General features: G+C 37.1%; 1 long non-coding RNA gene across 2 annotated transcripts in view; it reads left to right on the top strand.

Moving 5' to 3' along the window:
- Window positions 1–10: 10 nt before the first annotated feature.
- Window positions 11–16,675, top strand: part of LOC104912771 — a 42,197-nt gene continuing 25,532 nt past the window's right edge. For both annotated transcript variants that reach the window (XR_794876.2, XR_002118805.1), the window contains exons 1-3: window positions 11–257; window positions 3,750–3,824; window positions 10,988–11,097. This is a non-coding gene — a long non-coding RNA (uncharacterized LOC104912771). The remainder of the gene's footprint in view (window positions 258–3,749; window positions 3,825–10,987; window positions 11,098–16,675) is intronic.

A 16,675-nucleotide genomic window follows, 5' to 3' on the forward strand; every position in this document is an offset into this window, starting at 1 on the left:
GGGGAGGGGGTGCCGGGGCTGCCGCGCCGCGCCGTGCCGGGGAGGAGCCCGAGGGGGCGCTCCCTCAGGTGAGCGAGGGGCTGCCTCGTGCGCGCGCTGCGCTTTCCCGCCCATCGCCTGAGGCGAGCGCGGCGCGCTCTGGGCCGATGAGGCACCCACACCGTACACCGCTCCTGCTTTGTTCCGCCTGCGGCAAACGGTGCCGGGACGAAAAGGGGCGGCCGGAACGGTCCTCTAGTGCAGCAGCCCTGGTCCAGGTACCGTCAGCTCGAGGCCGCCTGTCAGCCGAGCGTTGTTTGCCTGATGAGTGCGGCGCGGGGGCGGCTGGAATTGCTGAGGCAGCGCGGGGACGGGGCGGGCAGCGCGGGTCTGAACTTGTGCAGGTGAGGGGAGCACCGCGCAGCCAACGGGGCGGCACGGCCGTCCTCAGAGAACGAAGCCACCGGTGCCTCTGGGCACGCCACAGCTGTCCTCAGCATTCTGAATGGTGCTCATTGTGTCTTCAGTTAGACTGGAAATACAACAGGTTGCAGATTCTCAGGATAGCCTCCTTTTGTAGCGAGACCTGAAGGGCTGCCATGCTGCAGCAAGGCTCCCTTCACCCGTGTGTGAAGAAAGGACACGTGCTATGGAGCCAAGGTTTGCAAGTATGTCATTAAAAAACAACAACAAATACAACAGCAGCTCCCTATAAGCATCTCACAAGAACCGGGCCTCATTTATTTTTTTACACTGCCAGAAATTTGTTTCTTACAATACAACTTGTGTGGTAAGAAAAAAATTCTTGTAGCAACTGTATAGGGGGGAAAAAAAGGTTTGTGTCTAGAGCGTGGAGAGGAATATGCAGGGCAGTGAACAGAGAAGAAAAAAATCTGTATATAAACAACGAAAGCCACTTGCAGAGCTGTTCTGCTGGAAGCATGTGGATAAGCACACATCCTCTTTCAAATCCAGCTGTAACTGAGGTCACTGCTCCTCACATTCCTGCCAAAGCTGCTCTGCTACCTCTGATGTGTTTGCAAAAAAAACCTTAGCTAGCAAACATCTACAACATAAGCTATAGAGAACTGCATTACTTGCTGTAGAGAATGTCCCTGTCTTAATTAGGATGTATAAAAAGTTGTTCAACAGGAAAAGGAACTGCTCCCTACAACATCAATAATGCCATTTCTGGGACACCCTGCCCAGTTTTAGGGCCTGTGTTGGAAAGCTGTTAAAGTTCACACAAATCTGCACCAGGATAGAAAATTAAGTGTGTTCTGAGAGTTTATAGAAACATGTATATTCTACTATTGGTACCTGCAAGAAAAATAGTTTGTGATAATACACTATACTGGTGGTTTATCCATAGAAATAATTATGAACTGTGTCAATTGGACAAATTCTAAATAGTTTTCTGAAGAGCCAGCTAGAGAGGTGTCATCAGACATCTAATAAAGATGAAGACATTGCTAAGAGGACCTGTCATATTAGGGTGACAGGGACTATATAGACTTGTGGATCTCTCAAAATGTTTGTTGAAAGGAAAGCCATAGTTGAACTATTTTAGATTCTTCTGCTTCTATTGCATTAAGTTGATCTGACAGAAGATACCTATGAACCACAACAGCTAGAACTTTTGTTGCCATCTTGATTTTTTTAAAAATATATTTCCAGCATTCAAATCTTGTTTTTCATACACATTTTTTCACATAACCAGTGCACACGTCTAATCATAAATCTATTTAAGTAAAGGCTTTACATATTTTGCTTAGCTCCTTTCACTGAGGTTTTCAAAATATTATCACAAGGTTTATCCCATCACCCTCCATCTATAAAATTGGGAAAGAAGGTGTGGGAAAGAAACAAAAGTAATTAAACTGTTTTTCACAGAGTTACACAAAGTACACAGAGTTGTCAGTCAGATACACGTACACACATCTGTGTTTTATTACAATTGAAGTATGAAGAAATAAGCTGATAGTTTGTTCAGCTTCTTACTGCAGTTTTGTAATGTTTGAAGGAATCAAATTTAATAAGCAACAAAATTCTTCAGTCAAGGGGTGTGTAATTATCAGGTTGTTGTTACAGGTTAATTAAAGCATGTGTTCATCAACAGTTATACAATAATGCATTTCCATTGCACTTAGAAGCAAACCAGAAAAAAAGCACAAAATATTCAATTATTGCTAAAAAAAAAAATAATCAAGCTATGACAACTAAGCATCAATATTATATAGTCTCTGATTAGTTTTTTCATGATGCATTACTATCAGATAGCAGCTGAGGAGTCAGTGCAATGGGGTATATTCAGTATTAAAATGCTTAGAAAGCTTTTCTTCTGCTCTGCATTTCTCAGTTTCACAAGTGTTATTTTATATGATTTTTGAACTATATACATATATATAAATACAAAATACTGATATTAAGCATGTAGTGTAGTCCAGCTGAAATTACTGCAAAAGCAGAAGATTGTCCAGTGAGATAAGAATTTTTTGAAGAAATGCATATAAATACAATAATAAGATAAAATTACACTGAAGATAGTTAGGTCATTTACAGAATATCACCTCAGTGCAGGCTACCATTTCCTTTCTCACCCTCAACCACCAACTTTTCTCTTCCTCTCTTTTCAATAAAAGCTGTTGTCCTTGTTTACAAAACTGGCTCAACACTATGATTAATGTCTCCGTCAGTCCAGGCAGTGTGTCATCCGGCAGTTGTGAAATACAATACTAAATGGAGTATGCAGCTAAAGCAAAAACAAACAGAAATGCTCTAGCTTGTGTTGTAGATTAATTCCAGCTGCTAGCTACTCCAGCACACCTCCACAGTTGCATAGCACTCACTAAATTCAGCTCTCCTTCCTCATTGAGTCAGACTGTAATGAAAGGTTGGTGTTAAAAGCGCCATGCTTGGCTTCCAGCAAGGTGCACCTCTCTCTGTTACTATTCTACTACACATTGAACTGAATTATGACTTTTTATTATAGTCCCCTGGTTTCTTTGTTGGAAAAAAAATCTAATAATCACACTGGAGAAAGGTATACAAGTACTTTGAAACACTGCTTCTGACCATCTTTTACAATTACATATCGCATTTTTTCTCATTATTTTAAAAGTCTAGATGTCTGTTGTTTAAGAAATGGCAATTATCCCCGATATTACGGTACTCAGTAAGATGTTTAATAGATATTTTAACCTATTTCTTATTTAAGGAAGCACTGGCTTAAAAATTCTGGCCTTCTTTCTAGTCTCTACCCTTATTTTCACTGTCTTGTTTTCTGAAAACATTTTATCTTAAGTACAGTGTTTACAGAGTTGTTTCTAAAATTATATCTGTGTTTGTTCTCAACCATTTAAACAAACTTTACAAGGCATTTTTGTTATATGAGCATGCAAGTGTACCCTTTTGGAAAAATTATACCACTTTGGTAGCATGAAACACTGAAAAGAAGCTATATTTTAAATAATGAATTTACTTTGGTATAAATTTATTTCCAGAGGAGGAATTGGGTTATTTGAAAAAAATTAATTTTATACTTTTACCAAATGTTTTTTAATATATGACTTCTGCTTCCTCCAAAGACAAATAACTTGTGGCCCTTGTTTTTCCATCTTTCTTATTTTCTTCCTCTTCTCTTATTATTGAGCTGTTTGTTTTGGAGGATTGTTAGGTGCTGGGTTTTTTATTTGTTTGTTTTGTTGGTTGGTTTTTATTTTTTCATCCTCATCTTTTACGTGTGTCATCTCTTATTTTCCCATATGCAGCTGTCGTGGTACTGCTGATACAACCCAGAGTGCTCAGTTCCCTCTGCTTCCAACCCAGACTCACAATGTGGAGAGGTGTGTAAAAACATTCTAAAAGCCTGAATAATCTCATCCATTAGGGCAACTATCCAAGAACATATTTACATTCCAAGACTGATTTTTAATAGGACTGTAAAATGTGGTAAATAAAACGTCTAAAGTAATAGATGGAATTGTAGAGAAGGAAAGGAATATTTTCAGATGTCCTCAAGAGAGGAAAATGCAATTTTTTAATCTATATTAGCTAATCCCTGGGAAGGAAAAAGTTAGTAAGGGAAAATTTAATCCGTAATTTGTCACTGTAGAATTACATTTCATTTCAGTTAGCTGAAGTCTATGAATACTCTTCCTACTGAGTATAAGACTATACAATTGTTGATCTTATGCACATAGAAATAAAGAGAGATACAAAGGTGGAATGTCAGTGGAAAGTGAAAAAAAGACACTGCTGACAGGAAAATACAAAAAACTTTGCTGTGTTTCAATATTAAAACATAAATTAACATGTTATCTAGTAATTAAGTGAATAATTAGTACTGCTATGAACTTCAACTGAAGATTGCGGACGCTTCTACATTCAGCCATCATAAGACTTTTGGAACTCCTGTTCTTCTTTGACAACTTTTGGCTCCACTTGGCCTTCTTCCCTCTTCTTTATGATATGGTCTGGGATCCAACATCATTCAAGTAATCCTTCCGAAGATAAAAAGTTTTTCCAAGAACATAGAAATCCTAGATACTACTGAGTGCATCTATATTAAAGTTCCAGAAGAACTGTAATGTTACCTGCTTTCCCGTTGTCTACATAGGTCTGCTTGGACAAGTCCAACCTACTACTTTCTGGCAGTCAGCCGCACCCATGGTACAGGAGCAGGCTGTTTTTTAGTGGTAGCATAGACCGGCTCTCCATTTTGCACAAATAGTGGGTAGCATAGACTGGCTCTCCATTTTGCACAAATAGTGGGCTGCATAGACTGGCTCTCCATTTTGCACAAATAGTCAAAGCTAATAACCTAATGGCATTATCAGTGTATTTATTTGATTGTTTCAGTCATTGCATTCATAAATGTTGGCTAATTTATCACAGAAATAGCATTACAGTATCTTAAATGGCTCCAATGCTCTTTATGGATGTAGCTCTCAAGTACTGTTCTTCTTATCTATTTTGTAGTAATGTCCTCAGTATTAGGACATAGTAGAAGACTTTGTTGAGCTCTGTACAGATACACATCCCTATTAAAAAATTATTGTCAATTTAAGTAGATAAATATTTAATAATGAAGAAAGAATAGAGAATTTAACAGTTCCATCCTTCATCCTGGAATAATATTACTATGCATAACATCACAGAAATTTAATCATGTTTTATGTATTTGAAGTTTAGCCTGGCATAAATATTTGCAAAATTAAGTTATATACTTTTACGGTTAGCATCTAAAGTTACATTCTGGAGACTGAATATTGTCTGTGTTTCTCAGTAGTGATCTCAAATCTTATTTGTATTTATTTAAGTAGTTTTATTTTGCTTACAGTTTGTATAAGAGATTGTCTTGTTTCAGGGTATGTAGGCAGTTTAAAACATATCTGATGTACTAAAGAAATCCAAACATGAACAAAAACAATTCTCATATTTTAAAATGCAATGTTGATGAGGAGGATGAAGTCCTTTTTAGCTTTATGTACCTGTGAATTGTTCTATAAGTCATGTAAGGATTTGCATCATATTCAGCTGCCCTGAAGATGTGTGTATGCCTTTGCTATTAACTAAGAATGACATCCAGCAAAGACTACTAACTTCCATTGAAATCAAATTATTTCAATAGGGAAGTAAAATTGTAACTATATTCTTTGGGCTTAGACCCTAGAATCAGAGATGGAATTATCTCTATCCTGCATAAAAATACATTGTTAAAATCACTTTTTTTTTCCCCTATAGTCATGCATGGATAACTTAATTATTTATTTTTCGTCTTTTGGACGAAAATAAGAAAAGATTTTCAAGCCCATAGAAGTCTAAAGTAGCATCTGATTCGACCTAAGAATTTTGGTACGTTGGCAAGTGTACTTCTATGATGTTGTACAATAGCACCACCTCGTGGCTGTAATCATTTTAACAGCTCAGCTGCTTTGACAAACATGCATCTGATTAGCTTGAGAAAAAGAATTATCTTTAATATTCTTGAAAATATTTTTTATCTCCAGCTGCTCTTCTTAATCAGAGAAGGAAGATAATGTAGGTAGTTTTGTGAAGCAATATTTTAGAAGAGATATCAACATTTCAGAAATGTCCTATGTAAGAAACATTATGCATGTACTCACAACAAAGATATTGGTTCTTCTATTTTAGAGGTTACTAATCACTCCTGATTCTCATGTTCTTAATGTTCTTCGTTAATGCACTGAAGATGAAAAATATCAGCATCTTTGCATGTTTAGATAAAACCCATAAAGGACATGTTAGGAAAGGATCGGAATATTCAGCCATCGTAGCTTTGTCTTGTCAAGAGTGATGCGAAAAACTGCTTAGGCATGTGCTTAAATTAAATTGCCTTCTTCAATCTCACTCATTTCGATGTGACATAAACAATTATTCAAATTTAAAGATGGAAAATAAGTCCAGCATACCACTTGGAGACTGAACTGGGGACAAATCCAGAGGTTTCCATGATGAAGTAGGATCTGTCTTTGGCACTCATACAAAATCTACTTGTCTTCAACAGGGCTTCAAGCACTCACAGAGATCTGTTTATAAAGATTTTACACTATACTTAATTGAGACACTAGTTTTCACTTAGTACTGTTTTTTGAATGTACAGTAGCTTTTTCTGGTTAGATAGCATTGAGTGACTTGTAGAGGGTGCTCTTAAAGTAGTGGTGATGGTAGTACTATACTGCAGTCAGTATTTCTAAAACTTATCAGTGTTAGGATGTTTATACTTAGCAAGAAAATTGCTAACCAGCACTTCTGTTTTACTTTGGATGTGGGCAAGAGTTACTATCCACATTTGTATCCAAATGCATCCTTGGAAATTTTTCTGCAGTTGGTTTATTTTTGCAAGTATGTTTCTGCCAAACAATGATAATATCTTCTGAGAGAACTATTGATGCTGTCTAAAACAAGTTGAAAGAAATACAAAATCGAGCGTATTTTTAGTCACAAGGCCATTCAATCCTGGATAAGAACTTACTGTTCCAAAGAAATCGTTTAAATACTCACAAAACTTCTGTATTGAAGCTGTTGCTCCCACATTATGCTTTCTGAAATACTGTTGGGAAATATACTTTATTTTATTTTACTTTGGCTGGTGGATTTCGTTTGTGGCGTGGTGGTTTGCTCCACCATTCTCCTAAGATACATGTTTTTTATAGCTCTTAAGCTGAATTATCAGCAAAATAGACTAAATCAAAGTTTGTCCTAGTCTTCTTTCCTCCCCCCCCTCCTTTATCCATATAATTTACATGTTTCTGGGTATTTTTATGTTGTCGGTGGATTTTCTAATATTAAAATCTAAGTTCCCTTTAGCACAGCCAACAGATGATCTAGTTCATAATATATGCTTGAGAAACATTACCTCTTTCCCAAGAGGCAACCAGGGAGGGTTAACAGCTCTATGACAGGCACAATTCAGAGCATGCAAGTCAGTGCAGCTTGTTCTGTCTAGGGAATCCCTCTAAGCTTTTTTGGATAACTTCAGCAGCATCTACTCTAGGGAGATTTTGCCAAGTTCACTCCATTAGGAAACCTTTCAAACACATATCAAACCTAACAGATGTTTGCTGGCATTTGATGAGAAGGACTTGGCCTGTTGCAATCCAGTTTCCACATCAAATTCATCACACTATCAACTTGTAGGTACTGCACGCTCCTTAACACGTTTGTGCATTATGTCATAGAAAGGGACTGTATGTTACCTAGGATTATGACTGCAGGCTTGCCATGAGAATGAAATTCTGTCTTTGTGAGAGCTGGCAGTATAAGTACTTCATGCATCAGGCAACTCTGTTCAGTAGAGGAAATGACATTGCCTGAGGTGCTGTGGTGGAAAATACTTCTGATGCGAGTCATATAACAGCAGGGAATGCAAAGATAGGGAGTCTGTCTCAAAGAACTTGCCTTCTTCAGGATTTAGTACTAAGTACTAGTTGAAAGAAAGAGAAATCTAGGCTTCCTCACCTTTAATGGATATACTAAGATAAATAATCATCCTTAGTTCTCTTTCCATCACAGTATTTCTGGTCAGCGGTTTTTTCACTTCTGTAGGGAAAACTAGAATGGAGTCCCTTAAGCATCCCAATGTACTGGGTTTCTCAAAATAGGAAGTTATAAAAGCAATTCTAACACCCTCAGTAAGATTCAGGTCTTGAACTCAAACTTTTTGTAATTGTTCATCTTCTAATCACTGAACTATTAGACATAATATTTGTGTGAGAAGGTTGGCACATATTTCTAACTCTAGGAAAGAATTCAGAAATGTGTTTTGGAGATTTGTACATCTCTACAACTCACATTTAATGACCTAAATGTCAGAAACAGATGAAATTCAACACCCATCACCCTTTCTTCTGTCTTCAGTGATGACCGGTCTGGGTGTAACCTCCATCTTGGTCATTGTCCCCTATGTGGAAAGAGGTGATGAACTTTATTGTGAGTTAGAGATTCTACTGTGCAGCAAAACATAAAAATAGCACAAACTCTGCTTACCTGACCTGTAGCAACTCACAGAAGTTAGCCAACTGTCAAAATTGAACCTGCCTTTACTGGCTCAGTTGTTTTTTTTTTTAAATGCAGTCTAAAATTCTTGAAAATCTTAAAAGTTCAGAAAAAAATGCATTGTGTAGAACTTACATATTTTATGCAGTGTAAGTTGTAAATTATGCACATGTTGGAATGAAAAAAAGACAAATGGAACCTCTCACTGGGAGAATGCAAACCAGAAGACAGATAGCTTGTTTTGCTTTGGGCAAGGCATGAATGCAAACATTTAGAATGGAGAACCTCCTCTTTCCTTCTGTGGCCTCTCTGAGACATAATTACTTGGAACTATTTACCCACTTCCCTTCATTTAGGCCCCAGGTGCAGATACTCTAGATATTGAAAATGATTTTCATTCTTTTCACTAGGATGAAAAAAATACACATTGAAACACTCATATTTTCCTTTCTGAAATCCGGGAATATGAAGTGATATGACATCCAAATATATATTTTGTGCCTATTTTTTTTTAACAAAAGATAATAAAATGTAAGAGTGGAGGGAGAATCGGTGATGCTTTTCTTTCAGACTGCAACAAAAATATTTGTTTAGTTTTGTTGGAACAGCAGTGGCAGCTGGCAGTGCCTTCACGTTTACGTGTTTTCTAACACTTCACTAAAGAGATACCTCTAATCTTTGAAGAAAAACAAGTAATCTAGTTCTGTGAATGTGCTGACCTATGCTTATCATGTAGCGACTCTGACAGCTTTCTTTTGTGATCAGAATGTTAGCCTATCTTTAAAACATGTCCTTGAAGTACAGCTAGGCAGATCTGGGCCTACAGCTTGGCATGTGTGAAGCTAGAGAACTAATGGAGATGTTGTACAGTTAGAAAATGAACAGTCACTCTAGAATTTAAAAAAAGAAAAAGAAAAATCATAGCAGAGGCTCAAAACCTTGGCAGGAAAGAGGATCTTTTTACTACCCAAAGTATCTCAAAGCTCACGCTTAGTTTCCCATTCAGTTTCTCTCAAGGAGGAAAAAATTGAATTACACTTCTTCTTCTGTTCTTACTGAGAAGTTATGCTATTGAATTTTTAAGAACACAAACAGAAAACTGTGGGACACTGTATAGATATATTTAGTGATTAACAGAGTCCACAGCTATTTGCACAAATTGTATTCAACTTCTCCCTTTCCAATAAAGGCCATCAGTCAATCTCAGAGTAGCCCAGGTTACTTAGGGGTAGCTACTGGGACTGACTCCCCCTTGTTACAGCTGCCAGGCAGTGGGCCCACTCTCAGCAACAGCCAGCTGGCTTTGCTGTGCATTTCAGCTTCCTTCAAGTTTTCATGTGGACTTGTAAAGCTGTTGAGTTTATTTTCCCTGATCAGCTTATTTGTTGTTGATCCAGAGACTTTCCCCACTGCCATGACTGCTGCTGATGCAATTAGTTTGCACTTGGAGTTTTTTCCATGACCTCTTTATTCTTTCATTTCCTCTGGTCTGCACTGCTCTTCAGAAACTCAGATCTGTTTCATAAATTTCGTTAGGTTTCAGGTCAGTTCAGCATTTCTCTGTTCTGATCCTCTTGCTTGTCCAGATCCATAAGTTTCTTTTTTTACTCTGCTGTCTTCATTAGAGCAACAACTGATCCCTAGCAGACTCGGACTTTCTCTAGATTCCTACTGCATACCTGCCAAACCATATAAGCAATTATAGGGTAATCTTTCTTTTAGATCTTTTTACAGCACAGGCACTTGTATTCATCACTGATAGCATATACAAAACTTTCTTTTAGTTAGAAATAAAGAACTTATGCATAGAACTGTGACAAATAACAAAGCAAATAAAAACAACTTATTCTGTGTTCATCTTCTGGTGTCAAAAGAAAGGTGTAAGTAGCATCTCTTATAGAAAGGAAAATTTGAATTCTAGATTGTAAATCCAGACATTCAAATTTTCTGAGGCAGTCTTAAAAGAATCTCACTGTTAAGAGTAGCAGAGTATTCTTCGACTAAAGAGAGCAGTTCCCAGAACATTTGCCTTTCTTTAAATTAAAAATACATTGTGTGCCTAACACATACAGAAGCTTTATATTCCCAACTAACAATTGTCTGTTTTATTGAAAAGAAAGATATTTGGCATAGTGAACATAAGAAGATACTGTAGTTTGTTTAAACTATTTAGTTATATCTTTTTAAAATTAATCTAATGATACATCATTAGATTAGTTAATGTACTGTTGCATTTAGTTACATAGATGAGGGAAATATATTTTTTAAAACCCTATTTTATTATCCTTTTTTACTGTATGTTGTCTTATTCAGTAGGGCAGTGCTAAAAAAATATTTATAGTGACATTCAGTGCTTTATGTAGCCTCATAATCTTAGTTGCTTACAGTTAAAACATGATAGCACAACTTTTCACAGATCTGTTGTATCAAAGCCTCTCCACGTTATCTTTAATCACTCTCAACTTCTGGACTTTTTCTATAATTGCAGTATCCTTATTGAGATGGAAATCTGAATGAGGAAAAATGGTCCATTCCCAGTGGAGATAAATTTAAGATCCTGTCATGCATCAGTGGTGGCCTTTCTAAGCTAGGTTACTGGTAAGTGCAGAAGAGATCATTACTCCAGCTTCAGCCATTCTTTTCAGATTAAAACAGTGGCATTCACAGGGATAGGAAAAGACATTCAGTTGTTTGAACAGCTGTTTCTGTTCACTTTTGGAGAGAAGGAGTCATATCAGGTGCAGTCATGCTTACTGGTTATGTTGGTATAACAGTCCCTTGACTGTGGCCATCTTCACATTGCAGACTTCCTTGTAAAGACACTTAACTAATTTCATTCAGATGCTATTCAAAGCTGCAGCAGTTAATAGTCATTTCATTCAGTGTGAATTATTTGGTATTCTGCTAGACTCAAATGCATCTGCTTTAATGGACACACAATTATTTATTTATACTCCATATCTAAGTTACGCTTGACCTTCCCAAATCTTGTTGCAGCTTGTCAGGAGCTTCTTCCATGGGTGTAGGCCATGTCAGCAGTTAGCACACTAAAATTTCTTGATGGGTGAATTTATGATGATCGAAGCCAGGTCAGGCTGACTTCTGAGCTTGTGTCCAACTCAGGATTGTGCTTGAATCAGGATGTGCAGATTTGCTTGGACTGTGAAGTTACTGGTACTGTTCCTGCATAAGTGCCTCCTTGAAAAGGGGCCTTCATCACCTATATGGGTGAGCAGTTATTGAGTTGGAAAAAAAAGTAAACAAATCCTCTGATATGGAAATTTTTTTTACATTCTCTACTTGATGTCTAGTACTCAATTAATTCAACCTATACTGTGTGCAGATGTTCTAATTCCCTTAAAATAATGCCCTAAATTCTCATCGAATGGAAGTCTATAAAGCATATATCATTGAAAAAGAGAAATAATTTTAAATAGTAATATTTTACTTGAGAGTGATTACATTAAGCATGAAATCTGTGTAATTCTTCCTATTTCTGATTTTTGCTACAAATGAAATTAGGCTGATTGTGAAGAATGTTACTGAATTCTTCTGTATGTTAAAAAGGGAGTCAGAACTTTTGAGGGATATAGAGTGTTATCACTGTCACAGTATTTGAGGGAGGGGGGGTCTAAAGAGCTGAGAGATGCTTTCCAATGTATGTGGAGCTCTTCAGGCACAAATACTCGCTACATTTCTTTCTAATTAGAAAAGTAATTTTAAGCAGAAAAAGATGTAAAAGCTTAAGGACTGTTCTTGTCAGAGAGAGATGTTTCTGAGAAGAATTAGGGCAATAGAGGATTATTGTTTTGTTAAGCCCTTGATTGAGATCTCAGACTTTCATCAGTTCTGTAACAATACAAGCAGGAGATCTGAGGCTCAAACACATCTTCAGAAAAGAGATTTTAGAGAAAGAAAATAAAAATAACCCCAAACTAGGATTTAGCTTTTGGTTATTTATAACTCTCTGTTGAAAGCCAAGGAATTTTTTTCCAAGATCACCCCATTGTTTTTAAAAGGGATGGGAAGAAATGTTTGCTTATGATTTCTAAAATAAAATAAAATTCTTAGTTATTTGAAAAATTCCAGACCAGAATATGAAAGATCTTTCCTTTAGAGAAAAATTCTGGAGTTGTCATTTGAAGGCTGCCCTGAATATAATCAAGATTAGAGCCTTTAATGAAGGCAGAGCTCACTTATCTGATCTGATCCTAGCATAATAGTCTAGCATTTGATATTATTCTATATAAGTTACATAACAGTTAATGTTTATGTGCACAATTTTCCTTCAGCAGCATTTTTAACCTGTGCAGATCCTTGAGAAATGCAAACAGATTTGAAGGGGAAAATGTTAGGCATTAACAAAAGAGAAAAACAAAAGAAAAATAAAACCTGACTTGATTAAGATGAAAGCAAAACAGAAAACTAATAAAGAAGATCAGAGAACCTAGAAATAACTCTGCACTGGCTGTTTAAAATCACATGCTATTAAGCATTAGCTTTCTGATGAAGTGTTTGCACACAAGATTGCCTTTCTCTAGTAAATGCTAAAGATTACCCCCAACTCATTTGCGTTTGTATGTTTTCTGTGAGTATGTGTGGTTACATCCTACCGTTTATCAGCCACCATGTATGGAGGTCACAAGTCCCCTGCCTCATTAAAGGACAGTGAGCCAATTGAAGAACAACTCTCTTCTCCCTTGGGACATCTGAACATATGGTGCAGGAGTAGTACGGTTAATTTTTAAAACAGTCAGATCTGGGAAGAGGCTAAGCAGTAAGTACACAAAAAGTGGGTAATATAGCAGGATATACAGAGAGCTAATTTCTGTCACAGTGTTTTCCTGTTTTGTGAGTAAAATTGGTAGACTAGATTTTCAAGCTTGTCATGGTTTCTTATGAACTGAGAAGTAAAGACAGACTACTGTATCATGACCTGATCTCATGCTAATGTCAGTAATGTAGCAGAATGAATAGCAGCATTTTTCAATCAGCTTAATGCTACAAATTCAAACTTTCCACGGGGAAGAGGCCAAAAGAGAATTTTAAACAGTACTTTGGAAAACTTACTTCTTCTGTGTCAGAGAAGCTGATTACTTTTTTGTTACATTCTTAATTAACAAGCAGTTTTAGAAAACTCTTCCTACCATACTTGCACAAAAAACCCCACCACCATCGACAAAAAAACCATAAGGAAGTGTTTCTGCTGCTGGAGAAGAGAGGTGGGGAGGGAGGGATAAGATGTTGGGGTAGAATAAATAGAATTAATTTTTTCCTCCACTTTCACCAGCTGTGCAGAGTGCTGGGAAGGAAAGAGTGTCACATACAGTTACTTCCTTCTTTCCACTGCGCAACAAGAAGCAGAGTGCCTGATTTTGTTGTCCAGCTCCAGAAACAGATGTGTTTTTAACTTCTATGCACAGGGATATGAGTGCATACACAGATGTAGCTGTATGTGTACATATTTTGCTTATTTCCATACACTTATAACTGATGGAGAAAATCTACCCAAAACTTTGTCAGTCAACTGCAGTCTGCACTAATCCAGAGCCAGAGTTATGTTTTGTCACCAGAATAAGGGTGGTATTAATGCTATCTAGATCAAATCCCTGAGAAGAAGCAAGGCAGTTGGGGTTTTTGAGCCTGGCATTGCTGAATTGTACTGATGGAGATGTGTACTGCAGTAGGGAAGACACCTGGAAGCCATTTCCTGCTTATGAACTGATCTCCCTCCCCCTTCCTCTCTAAGATAAGTATATGCAATGTGGCTTTTGGCCACATCAAGTTTTTTGGATTTCTGATGTCAGGAAGGCTTGCTTTAAAGACAGAAATCCAGCTCTTTCCTCAAATATAAAACTTCAAAAGACCATTTTTTTTACTTCTGATGCTTTTTTCAAGTCTCTTTTGAATTCAAATTTTTACAGCTCTGAAAAAGTCTTTACAATTTCATCTTGGAACTGGCAAATGAACCTTAACAGAATAAGACAGCTTAGGTACCAACCTGAGCTTTCACACTTTCAGTGCTAGAGCCACACATTTTCTAGCCATACTTTACTAAAAGATTAACAGGTTAAGACTTTCTCCCTATCCTCCCTCTTCCTTAACTGCTTGAAGTTTCTTTGGCTGAGAAAAGTGAGTACATATTTTGCTCATGAGAATGTCTTTAAGCAGTATCTCTTCTGATAGGTTTCTCTTGTGCATTGTTATTCTTGCCAGGAGACTTCTCCTAACTTTTTTTCCCTCTGGAAATATTTCATTTGGCAGAATGGTCTTCCTGTTTTAGCTGTTGGATAAGGTTTTGGCCTCCATGAAATTACCAGGAACCACTGAACTGAAAGATGCCAACATTTTTACCTTTTATCTTTAAAAACTCTTTAGAATAACAGCATACATTGCCTTGTCGGCTTGTAAACACTTAATCTTTTCTTGATATCTTCTGTTGAACTGCTTGTCTTAGAAAAAATAAAGCAGAGGTGGAGGAGTTTTGCCTTTCTGACACGAATTTATAAACAACCACCAAATCATTAATTTGTCTTTTTTCTAAAAGTAGTCTCATTTCTTAACAGAAGTCTAGAAATTCTTAAAAACAAATAGTAAAGAGAGAGCCAAGTACTGGGAAGACAGTTAAAATATTTGTTTTTTTTTCAAGATCTTATACAAAATTTCACTCTTAAATGTTCAAGATTTTAAAATTACATTTTTTCTGAAGAAATGTTTTAATGTACAATTTGTCAATATCATTACATTATCATACTTTTGCAGCAGTTATTTTCATAATTGCTTTTTATCCCTTCACTAGTGACCCATACTTGCTGTGTCTGAATCCAGGCCTAGCCTTTAAGTCTTTCTGAGGAAAACAGGAATTCATAGGGAAGTCACACTCTCACTCCATAGAACTATAAATGACTATATGTAAAGCTCAAATCATCACTATCACAATCACACTAAAAGATGGCACTTACCTAAGAATCCAAATGTGACACAACAGCCAGCACAGCAGAAGCTTCATCAGCTAGGGCCCCATCCCACAGTAACAGCAAGAAAGCAGAGAAAGCTTCAGAGTGGCAGTAAGGGCTAATTAAAAGTCCAGATTTAAGTAAAGTTTGCAAAGGCAAGGCAGGTGTGATGTGAAAGCAGAAAGTCAGTCTGCAGGTCAGGGTCAGCCCCATCATCACCAAGCAGGTCCACAGTGACAAGATGGAGCTGAGGAGAAGCTGGGAAGTCAAGTGAGGTCAGGGTCAGATCAGCAGGGTCTATGATGAAGCACAGATATAGGCATAGCTAAACACAGGCACACATATAACATAGCTCAGGAAGGAACTGAAAGCCTAGGTCTAAGCTTAAATGAAGCCCCTGAGGCCACAGGCAGGAAGCTGTGGGGTGTAAGGCCCAAATGAAGCTGGTCGGGACCATTATGGCCTGTAAGTGTGTTCAGAGACCTGACATAATTTGGTGGAATACCCACTCTCGTATTTTCACGCATAAGCAGAAAAAGGGGAGAATTATGATTGTGGTTTGACCTGTGCTGCATTTTCTGACCTCTGAGTGCCTGAATTCTCAACTATGACATTACAGTAATGCTATGTCTACCCAAAGTTTATATAAACACAGAGTATGTTAAACAACTGACTTATGATGTGATACTTTTGTTCCCACTGAATTCTAGACCATCTGTATACTAAAGAATTTCTAGACAGTTTTTTACTAAGTAGTTACAGATATTCCTGGAGTATTTTTCAGTATATACTTTGATATTTATATTTTATTCCCTTTTTCATTGCATTTAAGCTTGGACTCCAAGGCTTGGTTGATGTGATTCTGTGATTCTGTGATGTGTTTGTACTTTAAAATGCCCTTGTTATTTTAAACCTTCAAAAATCTCTATTTACATGCTGTTCAAATTATGAAAAATAATGCACATTTTTTTTCTCTAATGGCTTAGAGTTGACGTAGTGAAGTTTCAAGTCACCTGATTTCTGAGCAACCATTTGGCCCATGCTTATTGATAAGAGATGTTTTATTTTTCATCTTTTGCAAGCTGTAGTAATCTATATTGCTATCTCAGGCTCCAGAACACAGAGTAGTGTGTCAGCAGCATTGCAACATAAAATTAAAACAGACGCTGTACTTCCTGGAATAACTCCTATTCGCTGTGTAAAACGTCCAGTTAATGCAC

The sequence above is a fragment of the Meleagris gallopavo genome, chromosome 12, assembly GCF_000146605.3.
Source record: "Meleagris gallopavo isolate NT-WF06-2002-E0010 breed Aviagen turkey brand Nicholas breeding stock chromosome 12, Turkey_5.1, whole genome shotgun sequence".
In the NCBI taxonomy this organism is placed as follows: Eukaryota; Metazoa; Chordata; class Aves; order Galliformes; family Phasianidae; genus Meleagris; species Meleagris gallopavo.